Genomic DNA, 20035 nt, shown 5'->3' with positions numbered 1-20035 from the left:
CGCCGTCGGTCGCCAAGAAATTGGGGAGAAATGGTGGTAGAAACTAGAAAGCCACCTGGCCATGGCCACGTTTCTCGGTTTGGTAGACTTTTCAAACCGGATATTTGCTGCTTACGAGTGCTTGGGTGCGCCACGAGGCGGCATCCCGGCCGTTATTCGTGCGGCCCGGTGAGGAGGCGGTGGGGACCGCCCGGGTGGATTTGGCGGGAACTTGGCGTGGCCTCAAGCCAGCGTGACGCCTTTCGCGCCATTTCTTGCCCGTCTGGTCAAAATGACGGTACTGTCCCTGTCCTATCGGCGGTGAGAAGCGCTCTCGCGGGACAGTCCCGGTCGGCTGGATAGACTTGTTTTTTAGATAGCTAATTCTCATCGTATAATTAACAAAAGGGCTGTTTGGTTCCTAGCCACACTTTGCCACACCTAACCTTAGGCAACTTTTACCAAGTTAGGTAGGTGTTTGGTTCTAGCCACACCTAAGGCAAGAATTTTTTTATGAGCAATGAATCCCACATGTCATAGACACAAAAAGTATGGTAAGATTCCCTTAGGCAAGCCAAAGTGTGGCTAACAATTTGAGCAACTCAAGTTAGGCAATGCTAGGGACACACTATGGATCTCTCGATAATTAGCAACAATCGCTCGCGGATACAAGTTTAGGTGGCGATTACAGGAAGATACAAGAATTGCGGTAGCTAGGGTTCGTCGCGAGACGGAAAGGGGAAAGGGGGAGAGAGCCGAGCCGCCGTTGCCTGATCCACTGGATGCCTCCTGCAGCTTCTCCTCCCCTCTCAAGTAGTAGAGCGGCTGGGCCTCAGTTAACCCAGGCCGGCCCGATGACGCGTGGGTTGGGCTTCCTGGGCCGGGGTGCACCCGGAGCGGAGGCGACGCGGTCGTTGTTGCTGACTGGCGGGCCACTCCTGTCAGGGGCGTTGACATCCCCCTCTCCTTGAGAAGAGGCTTGTCCCCAAGCCTCCGCGAGCGGGAAGCGCTCCTGGAGACTAGCCTTGTCCTCCCAAGTGTCTCCCAACAGCTCGGATTTGGACCAGCGTATGCGAACCTCCTCGCGCATCCTGCCCTTCGACTGCCTCCATCGAGTCTGCAGAATTTTCATAGGCACAACGAGTTCATCAGAGCAATGAGGAAGGTGAGGTTCGACCGCTGTACCCGGGTTCAGAACACGGCGTAGCAGGGAGACATGGAACACCGGGTGGATCGTCGCTTGAGGAGGAAGCTGGAGTTTATAAGCCACTTCGTTGATCTTGCCGATGATCGGAAACGGTCCATAATACTTGTATGCCAGCTTGTGGTTTGCTCTTGGGGCCACTGAAGTTTGGATGTAGGGTTGTAGCTTCAGAAACACCTGATCCCCAACCTCAAACGTGCGGAACGACCTCTTTTTATCTGCTTGGCTTTTCATCAATTGCCTCGCCCTGTTCAAGTGCTGCTGTAAAAGTTCCTGGACTGTGTCTCTCTCTTCAATCCATGACTGTAGAGCTGGCACCGAACAAGAGTTCTCTGTTGTGATCCCCCAGTGCCTCGGCTCGTATCCAAACATGGCTTTGAAAGGTGTCATCCCTATAGCCGAATGGTGGGAGTTGTTGTACCAGAACTGAGCTAACGGGATCCAAAAACTCCACCGCGTGGGACAAGCTTGAGTGAAACACCTCAAGAATGTTTCCACATGGTTAACTCGTTCTGTATGACCGTCCATTTCGGGTGGTTGGCTGTGCTGAGTCTGAGTTGTGTGCCTGCGGCCTTGAATAACTCCTGCCAAAAGTGGCTTGTGAAAACAGGGTCACGATCTGATACTATTGCTCCAGGGAGACCATGAACTTTGTAGACTTGTTGGATGAAAAGTTGGGCCACCGATGCTGCTGTATATGGGTGCGCTAGAGGCAGGAAGTAGCTGAACTTGGTTCGCTTGTCCACAATCACCAGGAAACAGTTGAACCGGCTAGACTGTGGGAGGCCGTCCACAAAGTCCATGGATATCATATCCCAGGGTTTGTTAGGGATTGGTAAGGGCAGCAAGAGGCCTGGTGAAGCTGCTCGATCTGGCTTCGCTTGCTGGCATATGACCCAACACTGCACGTAGTGCTTGATTTGTACTTTCATTTTGGGCCATGCAAAGAGACGTCTGATTCGTCTGTAAGTGACTGGGAATCCTGAGTGACCCCCTACTGGGCAGTCATGAAACGCTTGGATTATACGTTGTTGTATGTGTGTCCCCTCCCAGCCAAATTCTGCCTCTGAACCTGATGATGCCCTGCTGCAGTAAGAACCTGCCTTTGGGGTCATCGCACACAGCCTGCTATTCCAAAAGCTTCTGCGCCTGCGGGTTGTTGTTATAACTGTTGAGAACATCCTCCAACCAGCTAGGCTGCCATGACGTGACCACGGAGAGCACCTCAGATGGACTGGCGCGTGACAAAGCGTCCGCTCCGTTGTTTTCAGTACCTTTCTTGTACTTGATGCGATACTGGAGTCCCAACAGCTTCGTAAAAGCTTTCTGTTGCCATGGTGTGTTCAGACGCTGTTCCTCCATGTGAGTGAGGCTCTTCTGATCCGTATATATGACAAATTATGCGTGTTGCAAACATGGGCGCCATTGATCTACGGCCACGATGATTGCCAGATATTCTTTTTCGTATGTGGACAGACCCTGATATCTCGGGCTCACCGCTTTGCTCATGAATGCTATAGGGTGTCCTTGTTGCTGCAGAATTGCTTCGATGCCTGTGTTGCATGCGTCTGTCTCCCTGTGAAAGGTTGCTCAAAGTTCGGCAATGCTAGCACAGGTGCCGAGGTTAGGTGCTTCTTCAGGACTTGGAAAGCTGTCTCTGTGATCGATGTCCACTGAAATGGCACGCCTTTCTTCAACAAATTGAACAACGCCGTGCTATCACTCCGAAATTGCGCATAAAGCGGCGATAGTACCCTGCGAGACCCAGAAAGCTTCGGACTCCCTTGATATCTTGCGGTGAGGCCCAGTTGGCAACTGTTGCTATCTTGGTCAGGTCCGTGGCTACGCCGCGAGCACTTATGACATGGCCTAGGTAGGATACCTGGCTTTGCCCAAATGCGCACTTGCTGCGCTTTACCTTCCACTGATCTTTGCGTAGCAGTTCCAACACCTGCCGCACGTGGCACTTGTGCTCCTCTAATGTGGCACTGAAAATTAAGATGTCGTCGAAGAAGCATAGCACACAGACATGTATCACTGGTTTGAGAGTTGTAGTCAGCCCTTCTATGAACGTGGGGGGTGCCCCAGCCAACCCAAAGGACAGAACCTTGAACTCGAAATGCCCCTAATGCGTGGAAAATGTCGTCTTGTACTCCTCCCCCGGCGCGAGCCTGATTTGATGATAGCCCGCGCGCAAGTCAAGCTTTGAGAACCACGCTGCACCATGTAGCTCATCCAGAAGCTCTTCGATAACTGGAACTGGAAACTTGCCGACGACTGTAATGGCATTCAGCTGTCTGTAATCTATACAGAGGCGCCAGGTCCCGTCTTTTTTCTTAACCAGGATGACCGAGGATGAGAAAGGACTGTTGCTTCGCTGAATGACTCCCGATTTCAGAAGTGCTTCGACTTGGGCTTCTATCTTCGTCTTCTGTTCAGGTTTGTAACGATATTGTCTGACATTGACTGGCTGTGCTCCTGGGATTAGAGGGATGCGGTGATCGCACGCCCTTCGTGGTGGGAGCCCGACTGGCTCCTCGAACACATCTGGAAATTGGTCCAAGATTTCTTGAATGCACGCCGGAGTTTGCTCCAATTCTTCCTGCTGGGCGGCAACCACACAGAGGTGTATACTGTGTGTGATCGATCCGTTGCTGCACAGGTTCTGCAACTACAAACTGTTGATGGACTAACAACTGGTGGAAGCCGCGTCGTGCCCAGTCAAACGCAGCGGGCCTGCTGGAGTGGGGATCTCAATGAAACGAGCGCACCAGTCTACCTGCATCGGGCTGTGCTCCTCTAACCAATCCATGCCGAGTATAACGTCGTATGTGCCCAGAGCCAGAACTTTCAAATCCGTGTAGAATTCGTGCCCTTGAGCATACCACGCGCATTGCGGCGCGACCTCAGTGCAGAGCAGTTCTCCTCCATCTGCCACACGCACTCGACTTGGTTTAGGCAGAGGTCGAACCCCTGAAAGTTGACCTGCTAAGTGCTCGTTGATGAAGGAATTGGAGCTGCCTGAATCGATCAGCATGAGTACTTCATGCCCCTGAAGCCACGCTCACAGCCGAAAAGCTTTGGCCGAGACCCCGCCCGTAACTGCCGAAACTGAGATGGCCATGGCTGTATTCTGAACCTCATCTTCTGAGCTCATTTGAGTGTCGACGAAGCTGTCAAGGCCGAAGATATCCAGCAGCTCTTCAACTACATGCAGCTGGACTGTGGTGGGGCACACATGGTCGTGCCCCCATCGTTCTCCGCACTTAAAGCACAGCCCCCAAGCTCGCCGGTAATCACGGAGGGTCTTGAGCTTGGACGCGTCAGCACGGGCCGTGTCTGTACCGCGGCGATCTGCTGCAGGCGCCGCTGGTACCGAGCGCACCGGAGGTGGGGGAAGCGGCATGGGTGTGCCTCCCCACTGGGGCGCCTCTGGTGGTCGTGGAAGACTGCCGAACGCGCCTTCGGCCACCTCTTCTTGAAGCAACGCAAGAGCAAAGGCTGTATCCAGGTCCGGTGGCCTCTGTACGAGCACCACTGCCCGAATATCCTTCCGCAGACCCTCGATAAAATGAGTCAAGAAATAGAAAGGATGAATCGTGTCAGAATACGATGATAAATGGTTTATGATCAATTCGAATTGCTCTATGTAGTGTGCTACTGAAGAAGTTTGGCGGACAGTATAGAACTGCCTAACCAGCGTCTGATGCCGATCGCGACCAAAACGGGTACAAAGTAAGGCAGTAAAAGCGTCCCAATCAAAATCTGCAACTGTTTTTTGTATGGACTGAAGCCAGACAGCGGCCGACCCCGAGAAATTCAGGGCCGCCATGGGTACCCAGAACGACGGTAAGATGCCAAACATTTGGAAGTATTGCTCACACATAGTTTTCCACAAATTTGGGTTGTCGCCCGCGAACTGCGGAAATGCAATGGATGGGTGGGATTGACCTAGTCCGGACAGCAGTTGACTAGCATGAGCAAACGGCGAGAGCGAAGGCGGAGATGCTGTCAGAGAGGAGGACGGACCTGTTGACGGGGGTGGCGGCGGTGAACACCGCCGCGTTCCCCCATGGCAGATTGAAAACGCCATGGCCACTGGGCCCTGGGAGGTCGCTGCCCGCGCCGCCACCAGCCCCCGTGAGGACGCTGGTCGTCGCAGAAGGGCCCGACTTCGGAAGCGCCGCATGGGGGTCCTCGTCCCTCGTAGAGGACGGCGGCTGCGCCATCTGGAGCGCCGCCACCGCGTCGCCGAGATCAGCGACTCGCTTCTCCAGATCCGGACGCCAGTTGACCAGATCGTCGATCTTGGCCGTAGAAGCCTGGATCTCCGCGATTGCCTTGTTCTGGGCCTTGAGGGTGTTGTCGAGCCGCTCGAGGAAGGCCTCGATTGCTGGATCCATGGCGACAAGGTGTGTACGAGCTTGGCGTAGACCTCGGGTCTCGATGATCTGCGCCAGGATGGAGCGGAGGGGGATTACTGGTCTCTGATACCAGATGTTAGGGACACACTATGGATATCTCGATAAGTAGCAACAATCGCTCGCGGATACAAGTTTAGGTGGCGATTACAGGAAGATACAAGAAAGGGGAAAGGGGGAGAGAGCCGAGCCGCCGTTGCCTGATCCACTGGATGCCTTCTGCAGCTTCTCCTCCCCTCTCAAGTAGTAGAGCGGCTGGGCCTCAGTTAACCCAGGCCGGCCCGATGACGCGTGGGTTGGGCTTCCTGGGCCGGGGTGCACGCGGAGCGGAGGCGACGCGGTCGTTGTTGCTCACTGGCGGGCCACTCCTGTCAGGGGCATTGACAGGCAAGGGGCTGTTTGGTTCTAGGACTAGCATTGCGACACTTTGCCACACATTTTTACCAAATTTGCCTAAGGTTCATCAAAATGAGAGCCACAAGTTGGCAAGCCTAAGGGAATCTTGCCACACTTTTTGTGTCTATGCCATGTGGGGCCCAAGTGTGGCTTGCCTAAGGTGTGGCTTGAACCAAACACTCACCTAAGTTGGTCAAACTTGCCTAACCTTAGGTGTGGCAATCTTTGGCAAAGTTAGTTACAAACCGAACAGCCCCTACGTGTGGCAAGTGTGGCTAAAATCATGTGGCTTATCTAACGAACCAACCTGTGGTTGGATGGTTTGAGGGACTGTGGCATCCCCAGCCCACCAAGGTTCAAATCTTGGTGCTCGCATTTGTTTCTGGATTTATTTCCGGCGATGCACATTCAGTGGGAGGAGACGTTCCCGTCGACGACGAGGTGACTACGGGGACTTCGTAAATTTCAAAATGATATGCCGGCTCAGTCTGTCGGAGGTGCTCATAGGGGTAAGATGTGCATGTGTGCGTCCATAGAGGTGAGTGTATGCGCGTGTATATGAGTGCTTGCGTTTGTATTGCGTTCAAAAATAAAAATAAAAGTCTTATCTAACTCCTACACTATTTGATTAATAAAAAAATCCTATGAATCTTCGTGCAAAATCCAACTGTGTAGGAGTTAGATCAAACATAGTTTTTTCTCGTCTACACTAGAACTTGATACACTTTTTTTTAATTCAATGGTGTTTCTCTAGAGTTTTTTGCGAGACGGACCCATATCTATATCTATACCTAATATTAAAGGACGGATTGTTTCTTCATTATTTTTGGTCGATCATATGTTTTTCGTACGTTTATGTTTTTTCATCCGTCGCCGTTTTACATTACAAAAAAAAAAATGCTCCCGCACCGATTCAAACCCATGCCCACTTACACGGAGCCACAATGAAACAACCAATCCACCTAGCCTTAAAGTTGCTTGGAAACACAGAGGAATATTGTGTTTTATACGCTACTCTCCCGCGTGCCCTATTGGGCCGGCCCATTAGCTGGGCGGGAACTCCTTTTTCTTATTTCGTTTTTTCTTTACATTTTTTCTATTTTTCCTTATTTAAAATAATTTAGGATTTCTGAAACTTCCAAATTTCAAAAGAAAGTGTGAATATTAAAAATTGTTTTAGAAACCGTGCCTGGTTTGTGCACTTTGCTGCCTTTGTTCGCAGGATCGGCTTCATCGACTCTCGCTCGGACCCGTCCCTCTTCATCCTCCATGGCGGCTCGGGCACAGCGTACCTCCTCCTCTACGTTGACGACATTGTGCTCACCGCGTCCACGCCCGCGCTCCTTCACCGACTCCAGCAACTCCTCTTCGCGGAATTCTCGATGAAGGACCTCGGCCCGCTTCACTACTTCCTCGGCATCGCCGTGACCAGGACGGCGGACGGCTTCTTCCTCTCCCAACGCAAGTATGCCGAGGAGCTGCTGGAACGAGCCAACATGACGAACTGCAAGCCGGCGTCCACGCCGGTCGACACCCACTCCAAGCTCTCCGCTACTGACGGTGCACCAGTCGCCGACGCCTCCGAGTACCGCAGCTTGACGGGCGCGCTCCAGTACATGACCATGACACGGCCCGACATCGCCTATGTCATACAACAGTGTTGTCTGGTCATACACGATCCACGCGCCCCGCATCTCGCGCTGGTCAAACGCATCTTGTGTTACCTCCGCGGCACCGCCGAGCACCGACTCCAGCTGCACCCGTCGCCGCCGCTCGCGCTCACCGCGTACTCGGACGCGGACTAGGCGGGCTGCCCAGACACGAGGCGCTCTACCTCCGGCTACGCTGTCTACCTCGGTGACTCGTTGGTCTCTTGGTCCTCCAAGCGCCAAGCCACGGTCTCCCGCTCCAGTGCGAAAGCGGAGTATCGTGTCGTCGCCAACACCGTTGCGGAGTGCTGCTGGCTTCGTCAGCTTCTGGGTGAGCTGCGTGTCTCCCTGCCCAAGGCCACAGTCGTCTTCTGCGACAATATTTCGTCCGTCTACATGGCTGCCAACCCCGTTCACCATCGACGTACGAAGCATATCAAGCTCGACATCCATTTTGTCCGAGAGAAGGTCGCCCTCGGATCTCCGAGTCCTGCATGTGCCAACCAAACATCAGTTCGTGGATGTACTGACCAAGGGGCTCCCGACGCTGGCGTTCCAAGACTTCCGGTCCAGCTTATGCATCATGCCACCCGATGCATCAGCTGCGGCGGGGTGTTAGCAGTTACTAGTCTAGGCTGCATGGGGCTGCATGGCCATGCACGTCCTCCACCTCCCGCACGTCGCCTCTCACCTTCTCTCTTTCTCTCTTGCGCTGTGCGCGCCTTGTTCATGTACGGCCACTATATATTGAGCTCAATACAACAAGAGCACCTCAAGGTGCATTTTGCCTCGCATACAGCCGGAAATCCTGAAATAAATTCAGGAATAATGCGAGCACCAGGACTTGAACCCTGGTGGGCTGGAGATACCACTGTCCCTCTAACCATACAACCACAGGTTGGTTCGGTTGGTACTGATGGATTTCCTTTCCTCGTCCCCCTCCGGAGAGCAGTCTCCTCGTGCGGCCAGCGTTTCCTTGACATCTCGATCTAATAACAAAACCAACAAGAAGAGCCATGAATGGCCGGTTTCTGAATCTGGTGGTCAAGCACAAGAGGGGCCGCGTTCCCGTCAGCTTCCACCGTATCAACCCGGCGAACCTGTTCTATCAGGCTAGATCGCCTGTTCCCCAACAAGGCCCTTCAGCCGATGCAACGACGGCAATGGAGGACCTCACACTACCTCCCGCCCTCATCTCCTTCGACCGGTCCTGCTTCGGGGGGCAAGACTGCACAATGGATTTCATGGCCTTCGGCAGCAACCAGGACAAGATCATCGCCATGGACGACACTGGAAGCACCTACGGGCAACTAGCGGGGCCCATTTTGCACACTGTAGTTTTTTAATTCATTTGTAAAATGTAAGTACTAAAAATAATGTTCAAATATTTGTGTGTTGTAAATATTATATACCGACAATGATTAGTAAATAAACAATTAAATATACACAATCTACTATATAAAAATGCTTGGTAAATATGGACATTTAAATTTTTACTAAATAAAATATTTAATGGATACGGAAAAGTTATAGACTTGTAGCTTATATTTAAATTATACAAACAATGATGAATACAAACATTCATGCGGTATATTTTCACTCGTGATTTATATTCATTTTTTATAATTTAAATATTAGCCATGAATGAATATTCATATGAAATTTCAAATATTAAGTTATGAGTATTTATTTATACAAACATTGAACTATAAAAATGTGCGTATAATTACGGAAATGTTTGTATAATTAAAATAATATTTTGGAATTGTAATGTTTAATTTTTTGTATTGTTATTAATTATCCAAACATTTTTGTAATGCATACACATTATTTTAAACATATGAATATTTTTAAAATAATACATGAACAATTATGAAACGTAAGTTATTTAGTTTGTATGTATAATATTTATAGCACACTTATAATTAACGTTATTTTTATTACTGAGATTAGAATTTACATAACTTTTACAAATATATAAAAAAGAACAGGTGCAAATGGGCCGCATTGATCATAGTCCATTTCAGATCCACGAGCGTGTTTGTTATGTTACATTAAATGTAGTTATCCATTTTGTGAGGTGAATAGTAGGTGGTGGAGTGCGCATGGCATGGTCGAGGGTTCGAAACACGGGAGCTTCATTTTCGTTAATTTTCACAGTTCAATGACAGGCGGGACCCACCTCTCATAGAGGCCAAAAAATATAATGCCAATTCAAGCGGATTTTTGCCAAAAAGAAAAACAGGCCACACCCTCCTCTCAGCCTTCCAGTCACTGACAGCAGGCCCCATGCTGCGCCAGCATGCCAAGTCAGCATCGTTTCGTATCCAAACGTGATATGCACCGTATTTGCATGCCCGGGCCAAATATTTACACCAGTTCAATGTATGCCATAAGTTCTAGCATCAAAGTGACCGTTTGTGCTAAGTATTTTTTTTTCCAACCGGGCTCGTACCCCTTTCCATTAGTTTTGCAATCAACGAAAATACATCAGTCTATTTTGAGTATTTGTCATCCACTAACCAAGAACCAGACCGTTTGTGCCAAGTCCAAAAAGTCGTATACTATTAGTTGGGCCAGGTAGCCCAGCCGAAAAGGGCCCAGCAGGCTGGTCGTACTGTAGGTTCGTGCTGAGAGGGTTTCCCCTCGAACGATTTCGTTCGTTCCCCATTTTCTCAAAAAAAAAAAAAAACCGTCCGTCCCCTCATCAATCAATCAAAGAAATAAATAAACGATTTCGTTCTCGTCCTTATCTTTTCCACGATGCTTTTCCAATGTTCATAATTCAGCAGCCTTTTCAAAATCCACGGTTGAGCCGAACACGACCAAAGCAAGAATCCAGGCGCGACCAAGGCGGAACGTGCTCGTATGCGACTGCCGCTGGGCTTTCAGGCTGCCAACCACTGGACTGGATCATTGGCCCGCGTTTGAGCGGTTGGGTTCCTCCGCCACCGTCGTCCATCGCGATTGGTCGATCGATTTCCTCGTCTCCCTCCGGAGAGCAGTTAGCTTGCGCCGCCACCGCTTCCTTCACATCTCGATCTATCAAGACCAAAACAAGAGTAGTAGGAGGAAGCCATGAATATTCCCTACAGCATCCGCCGTATCAACTCGGCAGACCTATTTAGCCGGCCGGATATTCCCCGGTGCCGTTGGGGGGTGCAACAACGATGGTAATGGAGGACGTCCCGCTGCCTCCCGCCCCCATCTCCTTCTACTGGCCCCACCGGCCGTGGCAACCGCACTGCTTGCCGATGGATTTCATGGCCTTCGGCAGCAACCGGGACAAGATCATCGCCACGGACGGCGCAGGAACCACCTACCTCTACGACGCCGCCCTGCGCTGCATCAGCACCAATATGCCCGATATGCCCAAGCGCGTGTGCCAGCCCATGTCCGTCGCCGTCGGTGACAGCGGCCTCTTCGTCATGAGTGGCATGGATCGCCAGTTCATGGCTCTGATGGACGGCCGCGACCACAATGCCTGCCACTGGCAGCACTACACGCCGAAGTGGCACTGGCAGCCCCTGCAGCCGCCTCCAGCAGCAACGGCCGTACCCCTCTGAAATCCGCGCTTACACGGCGGTCGGCGATCAGTTATGGGTCTCCACCGTTGACGACGGCACGTTCTGCCTCGACACAGAGAGCGGCGCGTGGAGCAATGCCCGCCGGTGGGCGCTGCCGTTCAGAGGCCGCGCCGAGTACATCCCCGAGCACAGGCTCTGGATCGGCTTCTCCGACAGAGGCGGGCAGCAGGAGCTCTGCGCGTCCGGCCTCGCCCTCGCCGCCGTGTCCGCGCGCAGGCCACCGGTGTGGCAGAACCTGGGGAGTGATATGGGGTTGAGGTTCTGGCCGAAAGATTGGCACCTCACGTCGACCGACCTCCTGCCGCTTGGCTCCGGCAGACTCTGCACTGCCAGGTTCTTCCTGACCGAGGACGAGGACAAGTCGGAGGACATGTTCCGCTTCCGCTATACCCCACCGCCCGACACGACAAGTAATTTCATGGTGGTGCTCGTCGGGGTGGAGGTGGTGTCTGATGAAGAAGGAAAGCTCCGCATGATCCGGCACAAGTCCCAGCGTTACACCTTCGGCCGCGACCGTGCCTTTCCAATGTGATCCACACTTCATCTCCTCTAAATGGGGAATTTGAGGATTTGCCCCAAGTTTCCCAGCACTTTGAGAATTTGCCCTTATCTAACATTCTTAACAAGTTGATCCACGCTATTGGCAATTCTCTTAGCATGCACACTATCCACGTCTGCGCACCACGTCATCAGTTCCTTATCCATGCACCCACTCATGAGACATGCATGCATTCTTCCACCCTAGCCCGCATGCAACAAATAATTAGGAAAAGAAAACATGTCTATCGTTAGACTTTGATTCGGTCGCATCCATATTTAGAGGGCTGGAAAATTAGAGAATTAATGAAGCATGCAAGCTATTAGTACCATGAATAAATCTATCCTTAATTGGAGCGATGAGTGGCACAACAAAAATACGAGTAACAATGCATGCCCGGCTTTAAAGCGATTATATGGCTGTGCGTGCGCTATTTTTTTTTTTCATAACTGAAGGAATCTTATTGGCCATCGCATGAACCTTTGTCTTACATATTAATCTGATCTGATCAACGAACCCCCGAAGGTTCTTCATCTCCCTGAACGAATAAAGCTCCACCTATTCCCTCATGAAAAAGAAAAAAACACACATCGGTCTTCGCATGTTTCGTCCATCTCTACCTCTCTCTCTCTTCGTACTGCGCCACGGCCGGCCAAGCTTTCACAGGTCGTCGCCCGTCGGAGACCCACGAACTGCTGTCGGATCGGAGCCTCGTGATCCTGCCCTTTATCTCTACCTTTCTCGGAGCCTGGTGATCCCCGTTGTTGTGCCCTATGATGGTCCAAGACCAACGCCCAGGCGTCCACCTGACGAGCTATATTGTGCCCAACTGCAATCCCGCATCTCTCTGTCTCCCCCATATCATACATTTTAGTTTTGTATTTTGTACTATTATTGCTCTCAGTAGATTGTTTTGTAGAATCACAAGTTCACAACATATAGCATATTATTCGACTTCGTTTTCAGGTAATTTGTTCCCTGGGAGTAGTATTCCATTCTGAATTTTATGGGTAGTTCTGTTCTATTACTCGAGTGATACAACTGCAGGGTTCTACTGTTGTCACAACAATTACCTGCCTATATAAATGAAAGGAAATATGGAGTACAAGTATTAACATACTCATTCTCTCTAAAATCCAGTTTAATGTATGGTGCATTGTTGCCTATAGCCCTACTACATGCTTACTAACAAATATTTGGTTGAGATAAAACACCTTGGATAACAGTTCTTGCTGAGAGTTTTTTCCTTGCACAGAGGATTAGATATGGGTTGTTCTCATTGTCCTTCAATTTAATTGCTATATGTTTACTGGTTGTGCGATATATAAGATGTAGTAAAATAGAGTACATATGGTCTACTCGGGAACCATGACATTTAGTATAGCTTTGATTATCATCCACTCAATAAGTGGATCAAGGTGGAGAATGCAAGCTAATTCCTATTCGGGCGCATTAACACTGTGAGGGTCACGAATTAGTATGAAATCTCTTTGTTTCTTGCTTCGATGCACTTCTAATAGACAACCAAATGAAATTATCTTGAATTATTATGAGAAAATTTTCATCGTAATATATGTTATTTCTCTTAATGTTAGCAATGCGTTCTTCTAATTACGCAAATATGGAGATACTCTATGATATATTAATTTGTCTGGCATTTTATTCATTCAAATGTTCAAATAGACATATATTTATATTTCCTTTCATAGGCTTACCTATTTCTCACTCCATAAATCCTTCTATACGGTATCACAAATTCCCGCAGCAACGCACGAGGTATCATCTAGTTTTCGTTGTAACTGATCCTTTGCCACAGCTTTGCCTACCGTTTGATGAATTGCCCCTTGACATGACGGACTCACGTGAAATGTCTAAAATAACCCTGCACCAGCCTAACCGAGCCCCATCTCTCGTCTCTTCCCACGCCGACCAAACCGTGGCGCCGGCGGCGGCGGCGACTTTCCATCCCAAGCGATGGGCGACGACGGTTGGTTACCACGAAGACTACGTACATAGCGGCCGGCGGCAACCGGGAGTGTAACCTTAACTTGGTGGCAGTGCGTCGTGTACGAGTGGCAGATCACACGACCAGCTCGGCGGCGCGGACAAACAGTTCTAGCGGCGGCGTGGACGAGCAGCAGCGGCCATATGTGGTAAGCGTGCAGTTACAAGGAAAATAAGGGCAAATCCTCAGAGTGCTGGGAAACTTGGGGCAAATCCTCGAATTCCCCCTGTTCGTATTAACTTCCAATCTTCTTGTGTGATCGAGTACTCCAACCTTGTCCAGGTTGGGGTTGGAGTAATGTAAACCTGAAGTAAACTGTCTCTGTCTGACGCTGTTGATACTACTCTACTCGGTGCAATGGTAGATACTTCAGCTGCATTAAGGCGTGTAGGCAGGTAGGAGACACTAGCCCGTTGGTTGTTCTGTACTTCTGTCGTTACCAGCGAGGCGCTCTGCTTTGCAACCAACTCATTAACTGGTATCGACACAGGGTCAGTCTTGGTACGTACTTCTACGTTACAGCAAGCGACAGGTCGTATAAAGGTCGTGAGAGGAGAACAATTATACCAAGCTATTCAGGTCGAGATTTAGGCCAACTCCAGCGCACGACCCATCATGTCCGGCCCTGTACGTTTGGGGCAAAACGGACAAACCCCACAGCCCAGCGCGCGACGGCCTGGACCCATCTTATTGGTTTTGTGTCCGTTCGACCCTATTTTCAGACCAAACTGGAGATGGATTTGGGTCGAAGCGGACGGCCGTCTGCGTCCGCGCATGGCCCGCATGACAGCCACCTTTTCTCCCCTTCCCCTCTCTTTCTCATCTGCAGGACGCCGGAGCTGCGTCGCCTTCGCTCGTCTCGCCGGAGCCGCACCGCCATGGCTGCTCGCGCTACCGTCCACCGCGTCGCCTCGCCGGAGCACACGCGCCGCCATAGCGTGCTCCAGCTCGACGAGAACGCCGCGTCGGCATGCTCCTCGCCCTTGCCATGGCACTGCCCCGCATCGGCTGTTGCTGTCGCGGCCTAGGGCAAGTGCTGCGGCAAGCTGTTGCTGGCGAGCGGGGCCGTGCAGCGTTTGAAATCGTGGGCTGGAGTTGGCCTTAAGGGTCTGTTTGGTTGCTGCCCCTAAATCATTCGGGGTAGGCAGCAAATTTGATGTAGAGCCCTCCGTGCAGGAGGAGGATCGGACGTAGGCGGCAGTGAGAAACGCTGGCTGCTCCCCGTGCCTACAGTTCCGGCTGTATTGTCCCGTCACATCCCTCCTGCGCGGTCAGCTGCTCCCGATGACGTGAGGAGCAGGAGAATATGGTGGACAATGGTAATGAGACGATCATAATTCACAGTTCGGAGTAACTGCAATCTGTTTTAAGGAAAGACTGTCACGCGCTGCTGTATTGGGTACTAGTCCCGCTCCGTATGAAATTATCATGAAAGCAAACGTTGTTTGTTCTTGTTCAGCCATGCCCGGAAAGCATCACGGCACAGCACAGCACGACACGACACGGCGAATGCATGTGGTGTGGTGACGCTTTCGATCATCGATGAATCACTTGGGTAGATAAGACGAATCATGTGCTCACGTATACGTCTCCCTTTGCATCCACAAAACGAGGTACATATCCGAAACAAGAATTTCTCGGGCAGTGATATGTATCGCTTAATGTTGGAATTATTGGGTCTAGCCCATATAGTAATTTATATTTTCTTCCAATAATTCAAGGTAAATTTCAGATGCTTCCGTGGCCCATTCATGCATGACAAGGTTGTGTGGAAAATACGTGCATGCGCTCCTTTTATTCTGTCATGCATCATTGGAGAGGCAGCAAGGTTGATGTAGAGCCCCGTGATTGTTGCCCCCTCTGGCAGAGTGCTGGAAAAGGCCTCTAGATTGGATTTCGTGGTTCTGGAACTTGCGGCGGTGGAAAAAGTATTTCCTCTCTGTCTCGGTTGGTTTCACGATTTATGGGTATTTATAGATGAAGAATTAGGTCAAACGGAGCCACGTGTGCCTCACAAGCCACCGGGGCATGCCCCCCCGGCCACTGCTCCATCTTCTCGCGTCCTCCCGAAGCTTACAGTGTCTCTTATTGTCAGAAAAAAATCTTCAAAAAGTTTCGGGGCATTTGGACTTCATTTGATATGTATATTCTGTAAAACCAAAAATATGCAGAAAACAACAACTGGCATTGGGCACTAAGTTAATAGGTTAGTATCAAAAAATGACATATATAATTGCTTATAAATGTATATAAAACATCCAAATTTGATAATATAAAGGCATAGAACAATCAAATATTATAAATACATTGAAGACGTATCATCACACAACTGGGATTAGTGGAAAGGTTGTTCTTTTTGCCTGAGTTGGCACTGGCAATGGAAATATTTCAAGTTTAGAAATTCAGTAGCTGCTCAGAGTATGACACTAAAGTAATTATCATATTGATGAGCGGCGTACCTCTGCGTCTCCTAGGAAATCCACCGAAGCATGGGCTCCATTGAGCACGGCAACCGCCACAACATCTACCTCCTCCGGGTCCGAGCACATCGCCTGTAGAACCAACTATTCCCCAGCCTCCTTGCCTCGCCCATGTCAAACTCAATGACAGCCGCAGAGGAGTGAGGCAAGACGGAGAGTTCTCGAGCTGAGGAAGGCGAGGGGTGGGCGTCGGAACAACACGGGGGCACTTTGTTGGGATCGTTGCAGAAATTAAAAAAATTTCTACGCATCACCAAGAACAATCTATGGAGTCTTCTAGCAACGAGAGGGAAAAGAGTGCATCTACATACCCTTGTAGATCGCAAGCGGAAGCGTTCAAGTGAACGGGGTTGATGGAGTCGTACTCGTCGTGATCCAAATCAACGATGACCGAGCGCCGAACGGACGGCACCTCCGCCTTCAACACACGTACGGTTGGGGAAGACGTCTCCTCCTTCTTGATCCAGCAAGGGGAGGGAGAGGTTGATGGAGATCCAGCAGCACGACGGCGTGGTGGTGGAAGCAGCGGGGATCTCGGCAGGGCTTCGCCAAGCTCAGCGAGAGGGAGAGGGGGAGGTGTCACGGGAGGGAGAGGGAGGCACCAGGGGCTTGGGTTGCTGCTCCCATGCACCTCCCCACTATATTAGGGGTGGAGGGGGCTGATTTCTTGCCCTCCAAGTCCATTGGGGCGTTGGCAAAGGTGGGGGAAAAAATCCCATCATTTCCCTTCCCCACCGATTGTTATCCCCCCTTTTTAGGGATCTTGATCTTGTCCCTTCGGGATATGATCTTATTCCTTCTAAGGTGGGATCTTGGTGCGCCTTGACCAGGGGTGTGGGGCCTTGCCCCCACTACCCACGTTCATGTGGGTCCCCCCATGCAGGTGGGCCCCACTTCGGAACCTTCTAGAACCTTCCCGGTACAATACCGAAAAATCCCGAACATTTTCCGATGGCCAAAATAGGACTTCCCATATATAAATCTTTACCTCCGGACCATTCCAGAACTCCTTGTGACGTCCGGGATCTCATCCGGGACTCCGAACAACTTTCGGTTAACCGCATACTAATATCTCTACAACTCTAGCATCACCGAACCTTAAGTGTGTAGACCCTACGGGTTCGGGAGACATGCAGACATGACCGAGACGACTCTCCGGTCAATAACCAACAGCGGGATCTGGATACCCATGTTGGCTCCCACATGTTCCACGATGATCTCATCGGATGAACCACGATGTCGAGGATTCAATCAATCCCGTATACAATTCCCTTTGTCAATCGGTACGTTACTTGCCCGAGATTCGATCGTCGGTATCCCAATACCTTGTTCAATCTCGTTACCGGCAAGTCACTTTACTCGTACCGTAATGCATGATCCCGTGACCAAACACTTGGTCACATTGAGCTCATTATGATGATGCATTACCGAGTGGGCCCAGAGATACCTCTCCGTCATACGGAGTGACAAATCCCAGTCTCGATTCGTGCCAACCCAACAGACACTTTCGGAGATACCCGTAGTGCACCTTTATAGCCACCCAGTTACGTTGTGACGTTTGGCACACCCAAAGCACTCCTATGGTAGGAGTTGCACAATCTCATGGTCTAAGGAAATGATACTTGACATTTGGAAAAGCTCTAGCAAACGAACTACACGATCTTGTGCTATGCTTAGGATTGGGTCTTGTCCATCACATCATTCTCCTAATGATGTGATCCCGTTATCAATGACATCCAATGTCCATAGTCAGGAAACCATGACTATCTGTTGATCAACGAGCTAGTCAACTAGAGGCTCACTAGGGACATGTTGTGGTCTATGTATTCACACATGTTTTACGATTTCCGGATAACACAATTATAGCATGAACAATAGACAATTATCATGAACAAGGAAATATAATAACAACCATTTTATTATTGCCTCTAGGGCATATTTCCAACAGTCTCCCACTTGCACTAGAGTCAATAATCTAGTTACATTGTGATGAATCGAACACCCATAGAGTTTTGGTGTTGATCATGTTTTGCTCTAGGGAGAGGTTTAGTCAACGGATCTGCTACATTCAGGTCCGTATGTACTTTACAAATATCTATGTCTCCATTTTGAACATTTTCAGGAATGGAGTTGAAAGCGACGCTTGATATGCCTGGTCTTCCTGTGAAACCTGGGCTCCTTGGCAAGGGCAATAGCTCCAGTGTTGTCACAGAAGAGAGTCATCGGGCCCGACGCATTGGGAATAACTCCTAGGTCGGTAATGAACTCCTTCACCCAGATTGCTTCTTGTGCTGCCTCTGAGGCCGCCATGTATTCCGCTTCACATGTAGATCCCGCCACAACGCTTTGCTTGCAACTGCACCAGCTTACAGCCCCATCATTCAAAATATACACGTATCCGGTTTGTGACTTAGAGTCATCCAGATCTGTGTCGAAACTAGCATCGACGTAACCCTTTACGACGAGCTCTTCGTCACCTCCATAAACGAGAAACATATCCTTAGTCCTCTTCACGTACTTCAGGATATTCTTGACCGCTGTCCAGTGTTCCATGCCGGGATTACTTTCCCACCAAACTTACGGCAAGGTTTACATCAGGTCTGGTACACAGCATGGCATACATAATAGACCCTATGGCCGAGGCATAGGGGACGACACTCATCTTTTCTCTATCTTCTGCCGTGGTCGGGCATTGAGCCGAGCTCAATTGCACACCTTGTAATACAGGCAAGAACCCCTTCTTGGACTGATCCATATTGAACTTCTTCAATATCTTGTCAAGGTATGTACTCTATGAAAGACCAATGAGGCGTCTTGATCTATCTCTATAGATCTTGATGCCTAATATATAAGCAGCTTCTCCAAGGTCCTTCATTGAAAAACACTTATTCAAATAGGCCTTTATACTTTCCAAGAATTCTATATCATTTCCCATCAATAGTATGTCATCCACATATAATATGAGAAATGCTACGGAGCTCCCACTCACTTTCTTGTAAACACAGGCTTCTCCATAAGTCTGTGTAAACCCAAATGCTTTGATCATCTCATCAAAGCGAATGTTCCAACTCCGAGATGCTTGCACCAGCCCATAGATTGAGCGCTGGAGCTTGCTTACTTTGTTAGCATTCTTAGGATCGACAAAACCTTCCGGCTGCATCATATACAACTCTTCCTTAAGGAAGCCATTAAGGAATGCCGTTTTGACGTCCATCTGCCATATCTCATAATCATAGTATGCGGCAATTGCTAACATGATTCGGACGGACTTCAGCTTTGCTACGGGTGAGAAAGTCTCATCGTAGTCAACCCCTTGAACTTGCCGATAACCCTTAGCGACAAGTCGAGCCTTATAGATGGTCACATTACCATCCGCGTCTGTCTTCTTCTTAAAGATCCATTTGTTTTCTATGGCTCGCCGACCATCGGGCAAGTCAGTCAAAGTCCATACTTCGTTTTCATACATGGATCCTATCTCGGATTTCATGGCTTCTAGCCATTTGTCGGAATCCGGGCCCGCCATCGCTTCTTCATAGTTCGAAGGTTCACCGTTGTCTAACAACATGATTTCCAGGACAGGGTTGCCGTACCACTCTGGTGCGGAACGTGTCCTTGTGGACCTACGAAGTTCAGTAGTAACTTGATCCGAAGCTTCATGATCATCATCATTAACTTCCTCCCCAGTCGGTGTAGGCACCACAGGAACATCTTCCCGCGCTGCGCTACTTTCCGGCACGGAAGGGGTGAGTATCACCTCATCAAGTTCCACTTTCCTC

This window comes from Triticum aestivum, chromosome 5D (genome assembly GCF_018294505.1).
Source record: "Triticum aestivum cultivar Chinese Spring chromosome 5D, IWGSC CS RefSeq v2.1, whole genome shotgun sequence".
NCBI lineage: Eukaryota > Viridiplantae > Streptophyta > Magnoliopsida > Poales > Poaceae > Triticum > Triticum aestivum.
Note: the sequence above shows the minus strand (reverse complement) of the source record.